Source organism: Dreissena polymorpha, chromosome 6 (genome assembly GCF_020536995.1).
Source record: "Dreissena polymorpha isolate Duluth1 chromosome 6, UMN_Dpol_1.0, whole genome shotgun sequence".
Taxonomy (NCBI): Eukaryota; Metazoa; Mollusca; class Bivalvia; order Myida; family Dreissenidae; genus Dreissena; species Dreissena polymorpha.
In genome coordinates, this window is record NC_068360.1 from 93,549,654 (window position 1) to 93,565,826 (window position 16,173).

At 32.9% G+C, this 16,173-nt stretch overlaps 1 protein-coding gene across 3 annotated transcripts in view; it reads left to right on the top strand.

Moving 5' to 3' along the window:
* Window positions 1-13,593: 13,593 nt before the first annotated feature.
* The window catches only part of LOC127833435 (uncharacterized), a 25,075-nt gene continuing 22,495 nt past the window's right edge, over window positions 13,594-16,173 (top strand). For all 3 annotated transcript variants that reach the window (XM_052358698.1, XM_052358700.1, XM_052358699.1), the window contains exon 1: window positions 13,594-13,742. The gene's annotated coding sequence lies outside the window, so the exon portion shown is untranslated. The remainder of the gene's footprint in view (window positions 13,743-16,173) is intronic.

Here is a 16,173-nt window from a genome sequence, read left to right on the forward strand (position 1 = left end):
ATGTTGTTGTTACTGTAAAGTGTAAATAAATCATAATAAACTTTTGAATGGTGTTCATAATTCGAAAACAAACGCAACGATATAAATATCATACCGTAAACGTTATTAAATAGAGATTTTTAAGAAAGATGCTTAATGTGTAAAATACACGCATACTTTTCTAAATTAATGCTCTACATATGACTGATGATAAAAGATTTTAAATTATTGTATAATTTTAAGACGTTTAATGCCTATATAACTTGCCCGTCAAAACGTCTGCTTGTTAACATATATCTGGTTAATTGATTGCTGTCTATGAGTATGAATGTGCGCCTTTATGTGGACGTTTAAAATGCAATTAGAATGCCAGTAATGCTTGCAGCTCCATGAGAGTATTCTTCGCTAAAAAGCAATCAACAACTTGCAATTTTGAACGAATCAACAACTTTTGAATAATGTGTCTTGGACGATAAAAAGTATGAATATTTAAAATATTGAACAATGCTACGTTAAAGTCGCATCGTATTTTCGCGCAGCACAGACAGTCATTCAGAATCTGAACGTTCTGAACGTTACTGTTAAGTAACTGTTGGATAGGCATCTCATGAGTCTATATTGGTTATCATCCACTGAAGTATTAATTTTGTCGAAATTATCACACATAAAAATTTAAAAAATTGGAAATAAAGATTGTAAGAAATACAAAAATATATAGATGAATATGATGACTACTGTAGTAACAGACATGATAATTATTATGAAGATGATTATGGTTACAACTTTAGTAACAGACATGATAATTACTATGAAGACGAATATGGTTACTACAATAGTTACAGACATAATAATTACAATGAAGATGAATATCATTACTTCTTTAATGACGGTAATAATTATCGTAAAAGCGACACAAATGTTTAACATGATCAACATTAATGTTTATTATAGATTCAAGTCCCTACTCTACATATTTGTTTCATAAATGTAGCCACTAGAGGTTATACTAAGTTGTAGAACGAAAACACAATTACAAGTTTGATAACCATGTAAACGATGAGTTTCAGAAATAACCGCGAAGATGACCACGATGATTTCCTTGATGCGGACAATATTTGTAACGAGGAACATTTTTACGACATCGATGAGGCATTTGAAACTGACACTGATAGCGAACACTCTGGCACCGCTGGTGATGAGGACTTCAGTTGAGGTAATGATGTGATGGTCAACTACACGTATACCGGTAGCGATTGGGACTACAACTGTCGAGATATGTAATGTTGTTACGATTTTTTAACGGCCAAGACCTGGACGTCGTGGACGACAGCGATCATGATACAAGTACAAATACAAATACATAGCATTTATATAGCGCAGAAATTATTTAATATGATATTGCGCTTCACAATTAAATATTAAGCATTAATACCAAAACTTGTTAACGATATACATTTATGTTCAAGAACGTGAAAACAATCAACATACAATTACTGTTTTAGTTAGTAAAAATGCACACTTCATGCACTTCATACTAATCCTACAAGTACACTCATTGTTTGTAAAATTGTCCAAAAGGATTTGTTTTCAGCCTTGATCTAAAACTGGCTTCAGATTGACAAGCATTAAGATACTCAGGTAGATTGTTCCACAATTTTGGACCGACGACGGCAAGAGATCTGTCAGCCTGTTTTGTTCGTCGTCTAGGGATGACTCTGATATCGATGAGTATCGTGATGATCTTGGATATGACGAGATAAACTTTTCCGATTACGATCTTTATTCCGATTACGATTATTCTTCAGATGGTGGACTCCGTGACAGTTATAATAATTCACGTGATAACGAACTTTTAGAAGATTTTCTATTCTAGATGGTGTTATGCCTCCGATGATTCGAATGATTCCGATGATTCAAATGATTCCGATGACGACCACTGCTGGATTTTTCGCTTTAATAACTCTTTACCACGTACTGTAGTTTTAGTCCCAAAGAAAGTTCATTTTCAACCCAAAGTTACTGATGAGCAGCAAACAGCATAAAACCTGAACAGACTGCGAGTTACTCAAATGGATATGATGCTGACGTACTTAAAAGCACATGCTTGTTGGTTTTCGATTCACTAAATCTTTCTTCTCTTAAAGTTTGGAATTATTAATGGAATGACCATTTTATATGTTTGGTTCTAAAATATTCAGTAAACGCAGCTGGTTTTATTGGTCATTCGATTTTACAGTACTGCCCATTTAATATTTTTACTGTCTCTTAAATTATAATTATTGGATTTTGTTACTGGTGACGGCATCGTGTAATAACATGAGATAAACTTTCTTAATCTGGATTCATATGTTATAACGAGACTATCGAGTTGTGAAATGTCTTTGAATCAATGTGTGTATTTTCACTCGTTAAATGATTCTCTGAAAGGAATGTGTTGGCGATATGTGTTTTTAAGTCTGAAAGCGATCACTGACACTTACATTTTGGAAAACAGATTCACTAAGCATCCATTTGCTGAAGCTGAAAATGAATTATTTTTACTTAACGACCAGATACTTACGTTTACAATAAAGTATTGTAGGGCTTTAACATATTCCATGTATGATTGTATTGCACGCCTACCTCTCAATTGAATATAATTCCTGTAGGAGGTTATTATATTTGTTATTTAACATTTTATATAATTGCATCAAAACATTGCAATTTGTAGCTGAAGTATTCTAGCATATCACTTACGTTTCCTTGATACAAAGATTTTTTGTTATTTTAACCACAACCTCCTTTTGAAGCGCAGGCACTATATATCTTTGTATAAAAAACGTATATATTTCTTGATTGAATATCTTTCCTACCCCTTGATTAAATATCTTTCATGCATATGATACATTATTTTTGTAACTTAAATTTAATATAATTGCATAAAAACATGGACGTTAACAACTGCAGTATACTACATATAGCTTACGTTTCCTCGATAAAAGGATCTTTGGTTTTTAAAATAACATCATCAGTTTGAAGCGCATACTCAATTCTATGTTTATTGATTACGTTGTCTTAATTCAAATCGTGCAATAATGAGTCGTTTTTTTTTTAATTTTCAATGACTCTTTAAACGGGTAGAGTTTGCGATTTGCATCTTATCAAATGATATCCCAGGTAGTTCTTGTTTGTGTGATCACACTTACTGTGGTTTCATTCTTTACATGTGAGTCGTGGACAAGTTTATCCTTAAAGATATCGAAGAATGGCGACTTCTCGGGATCATCCACAATCTGGTTGTCTATATGTTCCGGAACTCGCACCTGTGCAGACATTAAAAAAACAAATGATACCAGGACTACATGTATTCACTTATACAACGTCGTATGAAATTTGATGTCGTATATAACACTTTTTCCAGTAGTAAAAGCATGTACCTATGAGCAAATGTCTTACGTATACCAAGATTTAAACTTAATAAATAAGATTATGCAACCGTGTGCTTCGTGTTTACTCTAAAGATAACAACATCTTTGGTCAGCTAAATCTGCGAGGCATGTGTTAGTTAGTAAGACATCATTACAATAACGAGATGTTTCCACTGAAACATTGTGATGTATCCGGTTTAACTCGAAAGCTCGTCTTCAAAGCTCAATAGTTTCATCGACCCGCAGTTTTGGGAAATCTATCTTTAAATTGTCCTAACACAATCGCGTTCCAAAAATAGCAAATATATTTGAAAACAACGACTTTCTTGTAAATAGAATTGTTTGTTAGGTGTAGAAAATGCATTTGTTGTTGTCACTTATCTTGTATTTGTCGATGAGTTTTGTTTGGTTACTCATATATCGATACCGTATATCATTATTTTATAGAATGCGACCGTTTCAGGCAACAACGAGATACATTCGAATCAATGCAATGACCCCTTGGCCACTATATCTCTAAACACATTATTTTATGGAGATGAAAGTATCGACTTTGAGGAAAACACTCGTATTTTTTATGCAGTTCACACGTATATTAAGAATAGAAAACGCTTTGATACCTAGTTATATGTCGCATCGAAACATCACAACATCAAATTTTCATGTAAAAATACAATAACAAAAAGCAAACTTTCAAGCATCTGTGTTCCATACTATATCGGTACGTTTCATTAGCTTCCTTCGCCCGATCCCGGTCTCAATATTTTTTTTTGCTTTTCAAATTGTATTACATAAAGTTTCTGTTATTTAAACTGTAATTCCCGTGATATGTATCCGACAGCATTTGAAAGGAATAGCGTTGGTGAGCGAACCTTATTACAGGTTTTATTTAAAAATACATTAGGCTTGAAGCCCATGAGTATACATACATATAACACACAATGTAGTCAACATTGGTCAATGACATACAGTCATATACATATATAATTTTTAGCAATATAAATTTAGATTTAACAATACATGAATTTGCAACTGTAAAGACACGCATATTGAAATAAACAGCTATTTTAAACAGGTATATAAATGTATAACAGTGTTTACCGTTACGAAGTAATTTAACGTAAGTATATACATAATATGCATATTGTAAAGTCGTATCTTATTCAAATATAATTGAATGTTCTAAGAAAGTGTATACATAATGCGTTTATTGCTATGACTACAAATAGACAGTAGAACTTGGAACATTTTTGTGATTCCAATAATATCTATGTATATATTGTTTTCTAAGACTATTAAAAACTGGACATTCGAGTAAGAAATGAAACTCATCTTCGAGAACGTTACAGTGTTTACATTTTCTGTTATCATACGGTGTCTTTTCAGGCTTGTGCCATCGCCCTGCTTTGACTTCAAGTCGCGTTAACTCGAATCTAAATTTAAAAATATTTACAACATTGAGATAAGGCTGAAATATAAAATTTCCGTAAATGCAATAGTTTTTACCCCTTGTAGTTTGTTGTAACTCGGTTATCCAACCTTGAACGTAAATATCAGATATGCGTTGTTTTACAATATATATATATAAAACAATTAACGTCCCCTACTCCCTGAAAATACCATTCCTCACCGAAACCTAGAGTATTTAATATATGTTTTAAAGATTGTACCCAAGAATTGTTTTCGGGATGAAGTTCAAGATCATGTAATAACATATTATAAACAATTTTAATATATTTAACATCATCAGATTGTAATATTTTTAACCAATACTTTAAAACATAAACGATCCGTTTATTTATTAGGGGCTTACGTCCAAGTTCCCCGTAAATGAAATCAAATTTGATTTTAACTTAAAAAGTGCTTTTAGGGCCAAAAGCGCATCATATGTTGATGAAAAAGATCCACCCGTTGTGAATACTATTCCAATATATGTAAATTTATTTACAATTTTAAGCTCATTTCCTTGATATATAAACTTCAAATTTCTTCTATTTTGTCCCCCTTTTTAAAAATTCATTATCTTTGTTTTATTGATATTTACACAGAGTTTCCATTTTGCACAATACTCATCTAATAAATCTAACCCATGTTGTAAACCAGCTTCTGATTCTGCAAAGATAACAATGTCGTCAGCATACAACAATAAAAATAATTTTAACATGCCAATATCAACGCCTTCAGATTTGTTTAGAATAAAAATGTTCCTCGATATCATTAAGATACATTGAAAATAAAAAGGGCGATAATGACTCCCCTTGCCTTACCCTAAAAAACATGTAAACGATTCATTACTGATTTCGTTATTATTTTTGATTTAACCACATTATACATAGATCTTACTATATTCAAAATTTTACCTCTTATGCCTAGTTTTATTAGTTTGTACCATATAATATCTCTCACAACAAAATCAAATGCTTTTGTAAAATCAATACATGCCGTATATAGTTTCTTATTTCTTTTTAAAATATGAGAAATAATGCCTTGTAAGACAAATATATTATCAACTGTTCCCATGCTTTTCCGAAATTCGGCTTGGGCTTTAATGTAAACATTATATTTTTCCCCCCAGACACTCAATCGATTGTTAATAATTTTACTAAATAATTTTCCTATAGTGCTTAACAATGTAATTCCTCTGTAATTGGCCGTATAAATACAATGAAATAATAATAAACCCCTTAATCATTTAATTATTTCTATGAATCAGGAATTTACGGTACGGTGTCAAACGAAGATAATGTGATACCTCACACTTTTTCAAAACTTTTTTGCACGCAAGAGTTTTATGTCGAAAGCTAGTCCAAATATTGATAAAGTCTTTACACGAGCTTTTCCATTGTTCTACTTCTATGTTTGTTCATTGAGAGCTATTGCAATGTATGGTAACATATCTAGAAGAAATACAAGATGCTGTGTATATAATTTTTGTAATATTTATCGTTAACAGGTATTTTATAAGACTATGGACTTCTTTTATTCATTCAATATTTCATTAATTATTTCAGTCAGTCAGTCAGCAAGTCAGTAAGTCAGTCAGTCAGTAAGTCAGTCAGTTAGTCAGTCTATCAGTCAATCAGTCAATAGGTCAGTCAGTCCGCCAGTGCGTCAGTGAGTCAGTCAGTTAGTCAATCAGTAAGTGACGCAGTCAGTGAGTACGTCAGAATGTAAGTTAGTTAGTTAGTCCATCAGTCGGTCGGTCGGTCAGTCATTCATTCATTCAGTCATTCATTTATTCAGTCAGTCAGTCAGTCAGGCAGGCAGGCAGGCAGGCAGGCAGGCAGGCAGGCAGGCAGGCAGGCAGGCAGGCAGGCAGGCAGGCAGGCAGGCAGGCAGGCAGGCAGGCAGGCAGGCAGGCAGGCAGGCAGGCAGGCAGGCAGGCAGGCAGGCAGTCAATCATTCAGTCAGTTTAAATAAAACAGACTTTGCCAATTAAATTTTATAATTGAAGATGGCACATACCTTTGCATTGACCGTTCAAGGCCATGACCCCAGCGTTGAACCATTCTAATGAGGTTTATTGTTTCATTTATTGCAATCTAATGTTTAGGAATTTTTTTAATTTTTCTTAAATAAAAGCGGATTGTCACACTAATTTCTCTTATAATTTCATATTTCAAGAATTTCAACCAACTTGACTATTAACGTTTAATATTAGTACCTTGACAAGCGTTTCCGTTTTATATGTATTATTTTACAATATCAATTTATTTACTGTTATCAAGACCAATAGATTTTAAAAACAAGTTTCTACAAAAGATCTATGAAGTAAGGTTTAACATATTTGTATAGAAGCTCGATCAAACGTCTCATTTAGAAGCTATCAAATCCGTTGCCTGGGCAGAAACAGTTATATATGTCTTAGGGAAGATCCCGAGGAAGCTTCATGAGTGAGGATCGAATCTGAGATTTCCGTCCTCCAATGATCGCCATATCCAATACACGGTTTCAATCCATAATCATTATTGTAGGCTACGGAGAAGTATCATGATGAAAAAACAATACAGAAATATTTGCATCGAAGTCGCAGAAAAGCGATATCTGCGAAACATCTAAATACACAAAATACAGGTACATGTATTTCATTTCATGAGAAGAATTATTTAATGCTGATGCAAATGGAAGTTATGTTTGTTGAAGCTTAAATAGCGTCAACAACATGCGAGTATCCTTAAATTTTATAATAGATTACGTCAGATACAGTAATACATGGAACAAATGTGTCATTTCAGTATATGTTGTAATTCTTGTGGTTTATGAACTGTTTGTTCTTCGGAGATCAAACGCCTTTTGGTAGCGGTCTTTTTTATTATCGCTTTTATAACATTTTATTACAAACATGTTTAACTTAAATGACATATATGTACACACTTGAGATGTAAACGTACACAACAAATAGGTGATCTAACCAAGGAATTAAATGATTAATATCAAACCAACAGCCTGGTCTCTGGAATTTGTGTAATTTAATAACCATTATTGTATTCAACGGTTTAACTTTATAATGTTTAGTATGACAACGATGCCGTTTATATAAAAAGTAAAATAAGTTAAGTTTTAAATAGTTTTTTTATACATATAGACTACCTTAAATGAGCAAAATAGTGTGTGTGTGTGTGTGTGTGTGTGTGTGTGTGTGTGTGTGTGTGTGTGTGTGTGTGTGTGTGTGTGTGTGTGTGTGTGTGTGTGTGTGTGTGTGTGTGTGTGTGTGTGTGTGTGTGTGTGTGTGTGTGTGTGTGTGTGTGTGTGTGTGTGTGTGTGTGTGTGTGTGTGTGTGTGTGTGTGTGTGTGTGTGTGTGTGTGTGTGTGTGTGTGTGTGTGTGTGTGTATAAAACTGTTCGTACAATATATGGACTGTTGGTGTGAGTTGTGTGAATAAACGAACGATTAAGTGTTCGTTTTGACGCCATGGGGTTGTTTATCAGTTTTAAAGGCATATGTATGCATAAGACTGATATATATCTGGTAGACATCTGCCGTCAAATGTAAATGTCTCATGTGTCTGTTTACTCTACAAGTTTCTGTGTTTGAGTTGCGGATGTAATCCGAAAGCCAATTATGACAACGTAATGCCGCTGCCGGAGTGTCTGAAAATGTTGTTACCACATACGTGCAGTCCTCTACGCTAGTGTACACCGGTATTCAATTCCCATTTCATACGCATTTGAATAACGTTGGTGTGTAACCAAACCGGAAATGTTTGATTTTTCCCTGGTATTCTGGCTGCTCCGCACAATTCAATACCATACCAACATTTAATATATTTCTTAAGCCAAACTGTAAATTACATATATGGTTCGAAATTCGTCGCATCTTTCGTTGCAAGACTCTATAAATGCATTAGATCGGAATGCTGGGGCAAACGCCTGGTCCTCAAATAATGCAGCCTAGCGTAAGATAAGCAAGGACCTCACAATCTTCGCAGTACCTAAAAAGAGCCCGAATACCTCTAACGTATGGCAAGTTGGACCCATCAACCAAGAATTATAAATTTGAAGGTCCGAAATGTAAACATTCACTGCGTTCTTCGTAGATACATATCGTACCCAATTGTTTTTTATTGCGATAGTGTATATGTTATATATTCGCCTGCTTTGCCTTCTTTTTGACCGTCTGCTTCTTCGTCGGTTTCTTATTCTGCTCCTGCTGTTGATTTTGACCATGATGAATATACTGATGAATAATGACGATGATTAGAATTACAATTTGGCTGATGCAAACGATGGTGATACAGATTGCATATTGAATAGTGATGGTTATTATAAAAACGATTCTGGAGATAATATACTTACATTGATGATCATGATAATTATCTACTTGTAGAAATAGTGATGCTATTTATATGAACTGCTACAACCAGGTGTGTTATTTTTAACGATTTAAATAAACACACTTTGGTATTGACAAATAAGCAAACACTCTTTATTTTAGTACACCAAAGTTGCGTTACCACCAGTGTGGTACTACATAGCTCAGTAAGTTAAGAGTCCGAACCATGTTTCGGCAGTTGTGAGTAAGAAACACAAATGTGTCAGTAGAATATTTTTGTCTTCCCCAGCTATGTTTCGATCGAATTGGGAACTGTATTCAATAACCGTAACATAGTAATAAACTATCACTGCTTATAGTAAAAAAGAACTGCTAAGGTCATATGATCAGCTTAAATGCTCTCATTAACCTCATGAAAAATAATTGTTCTGTCATAAATTGTCAATGGTTGACAGACACTCTGTTTATGTGATGAGTAGGTGTCATGCATATGACGGTAGTAAACAAAACAGGGATATCAAAACTGAGGTTCGAAAACATCCTTAGTTTGCAAACTGGCTAATTGACAATACTTAGATAAGTAATGGCTTGATTTTGAAGATTAAGAGCATTATGTTTTTACTTCAAAGTACATAATGTAACAAGTCTAAATATTCAAGTAGGAAAACTACTTGGAAATGAACTAAATATACCAATTGCTGATTAGATGTTCAGATTCATAAGGCTTCGACAGTATTACAATTTCAGGTTTATAGTTTCTTTACCGGCTTTACAAAAACAGAATTGGTGAACAAAATACTAAACAATTATGACAATTAACACAGTAAATGTAACCGGGTCTTTTTGTTATGATGGCTATTCGCCCTAGTTCCTTTTCGCCGCATATCCCGTTCGTCTAGAGTCAGTCTGCATTATGTTTTATTAACAGATTAAAGGTGGTAAACCCGTAAGTAAAAATATTGACTAAGCTTTAGTTAAAATAAATAAAATTCTATTAAATTAGAAACCAACTTGTCTTATTTTTATTTCCATAATAACGCTTTCGATATATATAACAGATGTGTATTTACATTAACAATCGTTGTATGGCTAATTGAATTAAAGATTCACTATTTGTTTTTGAACTTAACTTGATTATTTTTCTTGTTGTATTAAACAACATAACACCTACCTTTTTTATACGAAACAAATACTAATGCATCATTGTTTAGGCTATACACATATCATCTTTTAAAATGAAAAATAAATTAATTAGATTTAATCAATTTGTTATAATTTTACACATAAAACAACTGTTCTAAAGTATTGTTTCCATTAATCGATGTTATTTATGGATTAGCCAATTAACATAATCGCCAAAACCACCTGAACAGGACGGCTTTAATTATGTAGTCGTTACAATGAACTAATGAAGTACGTTATCTCGTATCACTTTTGTGCCAAATAAAATGCGTATCTATACTCACTATATAATGTAGGGCAAACGGACCCAGGACGAATATACCCAGATCAATCCTGTTATCTGGACGAACGGACCCGATACTATAAAAATGAATAACCACCTGATTAAAATTAAATAGTATATGCTGTTAAAGCATATAGGGCAATTCAGAAAGTAAACCGTGCTCTCATCATGTTCGACTTTTGTTTTTGTTTGTAGTTTCAACATCACAAGTCATATTAAAATTGAACTAAACACAGTATACATCCCAAACGGTTTTTGTTTTCGATTAGATACAATAAATGAGTAGTTACAAGTTTAACATGAATAAAAATGTATGACGCATAGTTAAAATATAATTGATATAATTCCAAGTTTATCCAATTTTAGACTGTCTATTTCATGATCGTGACGCAATTGTCAGGAGAAACGCGTTCCCATCAATGCTAGAGTTCTTTTACAAAGGTCAAAAAGATCGATGTGTGTACAACTGTGTCTAGCGTTTTCAAACGAGAGCTTACACTGCATTTGGAGTTCGTTTCATCAGAAATGTGCAACCGCCATCTTCGATTTAAGGAATAGAATAGATAAATGCTTTAATCTGGTTCGGTGTAATTTGTTGATATTTAAAACACGACAAAAGTGTACCTATGTGATTATACAGTGTTTGTCAACTGAACAGAATACTGATATCATTTTCTCTCTTCTGACATTACTACATTGTACACACCAATACAGATTAGATTTATTGAGTCACAGGGAAGGACTAAATTGATAATCGACAATTATAGCCTTTACTTTTTAGAGGGTGTAGTAACATTGAACTAAGTGTATGCTTAAGATAAGGGACCCCAATGGAAATAAGTACTTGTACTTTATTGGGTTATCCCAGGTCTGCAAGATCAATATGTATTAGTTCACTGTTATCTTTTGCCCATATATGTGTTACTTTTATATGTTCTTATCTATATTGTTGTTATATTATACCTTGATCTTGTACCTGAATAATCTTGAATTTAATTGAAAGCTATCAAGATTGATATACATCTAGAGCAACCTAGCGTATCCAACTTTACCTTCCACACTATTTATATGATGACAATAAATGGTATTCACCTCGGGATAGAGATAGACGCATAAAAACCACCATAGCAGCTAATACAAGTGTGTTTATGTTTTCTTTATGGGGTATGCATTAACTCTCAAAGTAAATGAAACATGATTGAACAGATGTTTTGTTAGATATGAATTCTAAAACATAAACTTGACTTTTATTTGTATTGTAATTTCATGGGTTGTTTCTATATTTTTCGCATTTCCTAATAGTAGTTCAGATATATTACACGATTCTATTTACCAACCTCGCATTATCCTAGGTTAGCTTGTGTACCAGTACTACGTGTATATACCTAACGAAGTAACTGACAACTTTCCTACTTTAAACAGATGTAGGATGGGATTGGCCGTAGAAATGATTGTATTCAATCCGCACAAACGTTATATGCCCGTGCCACGGATCGATCTCGCGATCGTCGGATTCGTCGTGCAGGGGTCTACCTACTAAGCTAGCCGGCTCGGGTAAAGGTGCTTTATCAATACACATCCCAATTAATGCAGTATAAAGTCTACTTTATTTAGTTTGTAACTGTACAGACAAACAAATTCCAATATCATTACTATCTTAGTTTGAGATAAATATTCAACAATCAATAAGGGGATATCTGTCACCTTAAACGCACTTGTGAACGATACAACCAGACATTATTAAACTGTTATCCTTACACTCAACCTTTATGCTCAATCTGGCGTTTGATTACATGAGCTATTTCATGTGATGAGCAAAGTACTAAATGATAAACTCATGGATAAATTTAGAACTGAACTATATTATGATAGACACACAATATGACGCTTAATTTTTATAAACTTCCACAGCTATTCAAACTTGAAGTTATCCGTCTCGTTTCGCTTTTTGTAATAGTGATGTGTCTTTTGACACGGGGGCGCAAAGATGAAAAGGTAACCAAATAGTCATAAATCGAAACACTCAACATAACACATTTAAAACAACATAATATAATGGGTTTGAAGCTTTAGCTCTGAAAAAGTTTTGGACCAAAAGGACCAACTAATTGTTTTTAATGAAAATTCAATACTGCTCCAGCAGCTGGAGTTTCACTTCCTTATATTGGACAATGTTTTGCTTAGAGTTATGTTCATTTCAGGTAATATTTAATACCACTATTTGTTCGGAAGACAGCTTATATAAATCGGCATACAATAGGAATGGACACTTTTGTTTTATTAACAACCTGTTGAAGAGTGAGAAGACCTCACACCAATCAATGTTATTTTACTGCGTCAGCCTGAGTGAAATTATAAATAGTGTTAGCGCACTTGTATGAAATGTTAGAATTCAATAATGAATTTAAGACTTTAGCGACATCTACTAACCATATGTTTAGACTCGATGAAGAACTAATGTTATTCCAAATAATACTCCACAAAATTGAAGCCCACACTGCAACATACTTGATAAGATATTAAATTGAATTGAATACATTACATGAACCAACCTTTTCTTGGACGTCATTAAATCTGTACAACTCCCTGGCATCTATGTTTTTAATGTTTGATAAGCAAACACCACGTGGCAGACAATTTTCGAATTGACAGTTATTATAAAAACGATCTAGTTTGTTAACTATAATCGACCGTAATTAATTCAAGAGTTTGCAATACAGTTATTGGTTTTGGAGTCATTCTGCATTTATTGACTTATGGTTTTGTTTAACATTTGTGTATTAGTGACTATCATCATGCGTTATATAAATAAGTCGAATTATTGTTACACTTCTTATATTAAAATTATTGCCGGTTATAAGCAAGCATCAATTACCACGTCCGCTCATGAATACATATGTATTATTTCGACCAATCATCTGTCGTTGCTATACCACACGCAGCTATCAGATAAACCTCGTTTGGGGTAAGCTTGAAGTCGCGCGTTTAATATGACTTCGACAACAAGATATTTAACTTCATTTGCGTTCATAAACCAAGGGACAGATATGCTGTTATGATTGAAAACAACGTGTTTAAAAAATGATTTCAATTCGATTGACAGGAACAAAAGTATAAAGGTAAGATCATTATCATAAACTACATACCATGCGTGTAAATGGATATACATATGCGTTGTTGGTTGTAATAGTATCATAATTTGAAAACAGTTGTAATCAATTTAACTCTTACTCAACAGGTTCATTCCAGTAAATATGTGGTTGCTAAATATTTTTTTTAATGTCATCCTTCATTTTATCCGCAATCGATCACAATGGGCGTATACCAGAACAAAGTCAAGAAATATTCTTGCACCTTGCGATATCAAATAAAGCTGTTATGTAGATGTACGCGGTATACACTGTTTAATTGGACACTATGTTTTAACCAAAATGTTGTTAGTTGGAATCATTATGCGCAGCATGAATACGGATTTCATCGAAACTGCATGTACCATCGACGTATGGAAAACATCTCAATATTTCTGACGAAAACACGGTCGATGTATTGTTGTTGTTTGATTTGTCTTAATGGGTTCAAGTGCGCAAACAGAACACTAACAATACACGATCTTAATTTGGTACCCGTTTCAAGCCACAAGAAAATGCGCGCCAAATGAAAGTAATTAAAGACAAGTAAGATGTTTTAATAAAAATACGTTAATATAAAAATGTATACAATTATAAATTCAACAAGGCTTATATGGTCAATGATCTTCTAGTTCGATCAATTCAGATAAAGGCCGATTTAAATTATGTTATAAGAAAGGTTTGATAAATTTCATCGTAAAACAACGGACAAAAAGTAATATGTATTGTTGTAATAATTATACTTGAGTTATTAGTTTGGTTTAAACCACGTTGATGGCATAATCTTATCACGTTTATAGAGTTTGAACTGTTAGTTAAAAAAAGCACAAGATAGCAAACAACTTCTACAAGAGAATCACGGACTAGTTTTTACACAATAGAAGGACGTTCAAAGGTAACCTGTCATCGTGTTATATTTTACAATGACACACGTGTAACATTACTATAACTCTAAAATAGCCAGGTACAAAGACTAATGTTGCTTTTGTGTGTGTATGAAACTTTTTTAAACTGGACCCTTACACAAAACTGTTAATTATGCCTTTACTGTCACCATAACAAAAGTCAATTTGATATACACAGTGTGTTAAGTTTAGTTTGCTATTATTTTGGAAAATGTGTCTGCATCCCACTGATACGGTGAACGCACGTGGTGCTGTAAATCAGTTAGGTATGTTATTATATCAGCAATGTATGCTTTCTAATCTTGATTATTATTTAATCACAGACTGAAACAAGTTGATAAAGGATGACAACATAACTGCATTTGTCTATTCTATATGAGCTTATATGTTTATTACAGTACAGGTTAAGATAAACGTGACCATACACGGTCATGTCCATTCTTATAATAAAAAAACACACACAAATGTTGATCTTTGAAATGCATTTAAAACAAGTAATACCTCCGAACGACCTGTGTGGATCCTTAACTAAACATTACGCATTTATTTGAATATAAATATTCAGTATACAATTTAGGTATAAATTTTGTTCGCATTTATTTGGATAAGCATTGAACGCTTTTACTGGACACACATTACATATGACTGAATTATGGTTTAAACGTTATTTATTACTTTATATATCAGCCTACATAAAATTCGGGTAATATAACAATGATAACGTTTATTTCATCTCATGAGGTACAATACTAAAGATGTGACCACTGCTTGCTGTTATATTCATTCGGATTTAAGTCAAGATCCTACCACACCATTTGACCCATTTAAGATTATATTTTAAATATAGAAACAAGGAATAGCAGTTTCAATAACTATTCGAAAAATATAAAAACAAACATTTCCCAATAAATCGTGTTTATTAGTAATAACCTTTCACCTATATAGTAACTTGTTATGCGATATTTATGCTTTGAACTTGGTTCAACATATATTTGCCGTAAAGTAAATTAAATAGTATATTTTTTTCTACAACTGCAATACGGTTTATAAAAAAGGGTGTTGTGTATCCAATAAATGTTACGATTCCCAACTTTATGTGAGTTTAGATTTTAAAATAAGCACTTATTTTCAATTCTAACAACAAAAAGAGTCCACCAATATTGCCGCTAGACATTAAAAAAGCGATCAACCAATTTCCGAATTTTTTCGTCCAAATTTGCAAGCAATTTAGCGCAAACAAGGTTTATTGAAATAATGTTTAAATAATGTATAGGCTTAAAATTGATCAAATAAAATCATTCATAGCAAAATATATTAAACAATTAAAACAATACGTATTTCATGGTAAATAACATAAAGTAAAATACATCATTTACGCATTGAATCAAATGCCGTATTTGTACAATCATAAAATAGGAAGCGGTAATTTAAGTTGAAAAAGAGAGAAACCTTAAAGAACGAACGAAATTACAAACTTTCTTATGAATAGAAATTTCATAATTGCATTCAATTACGCT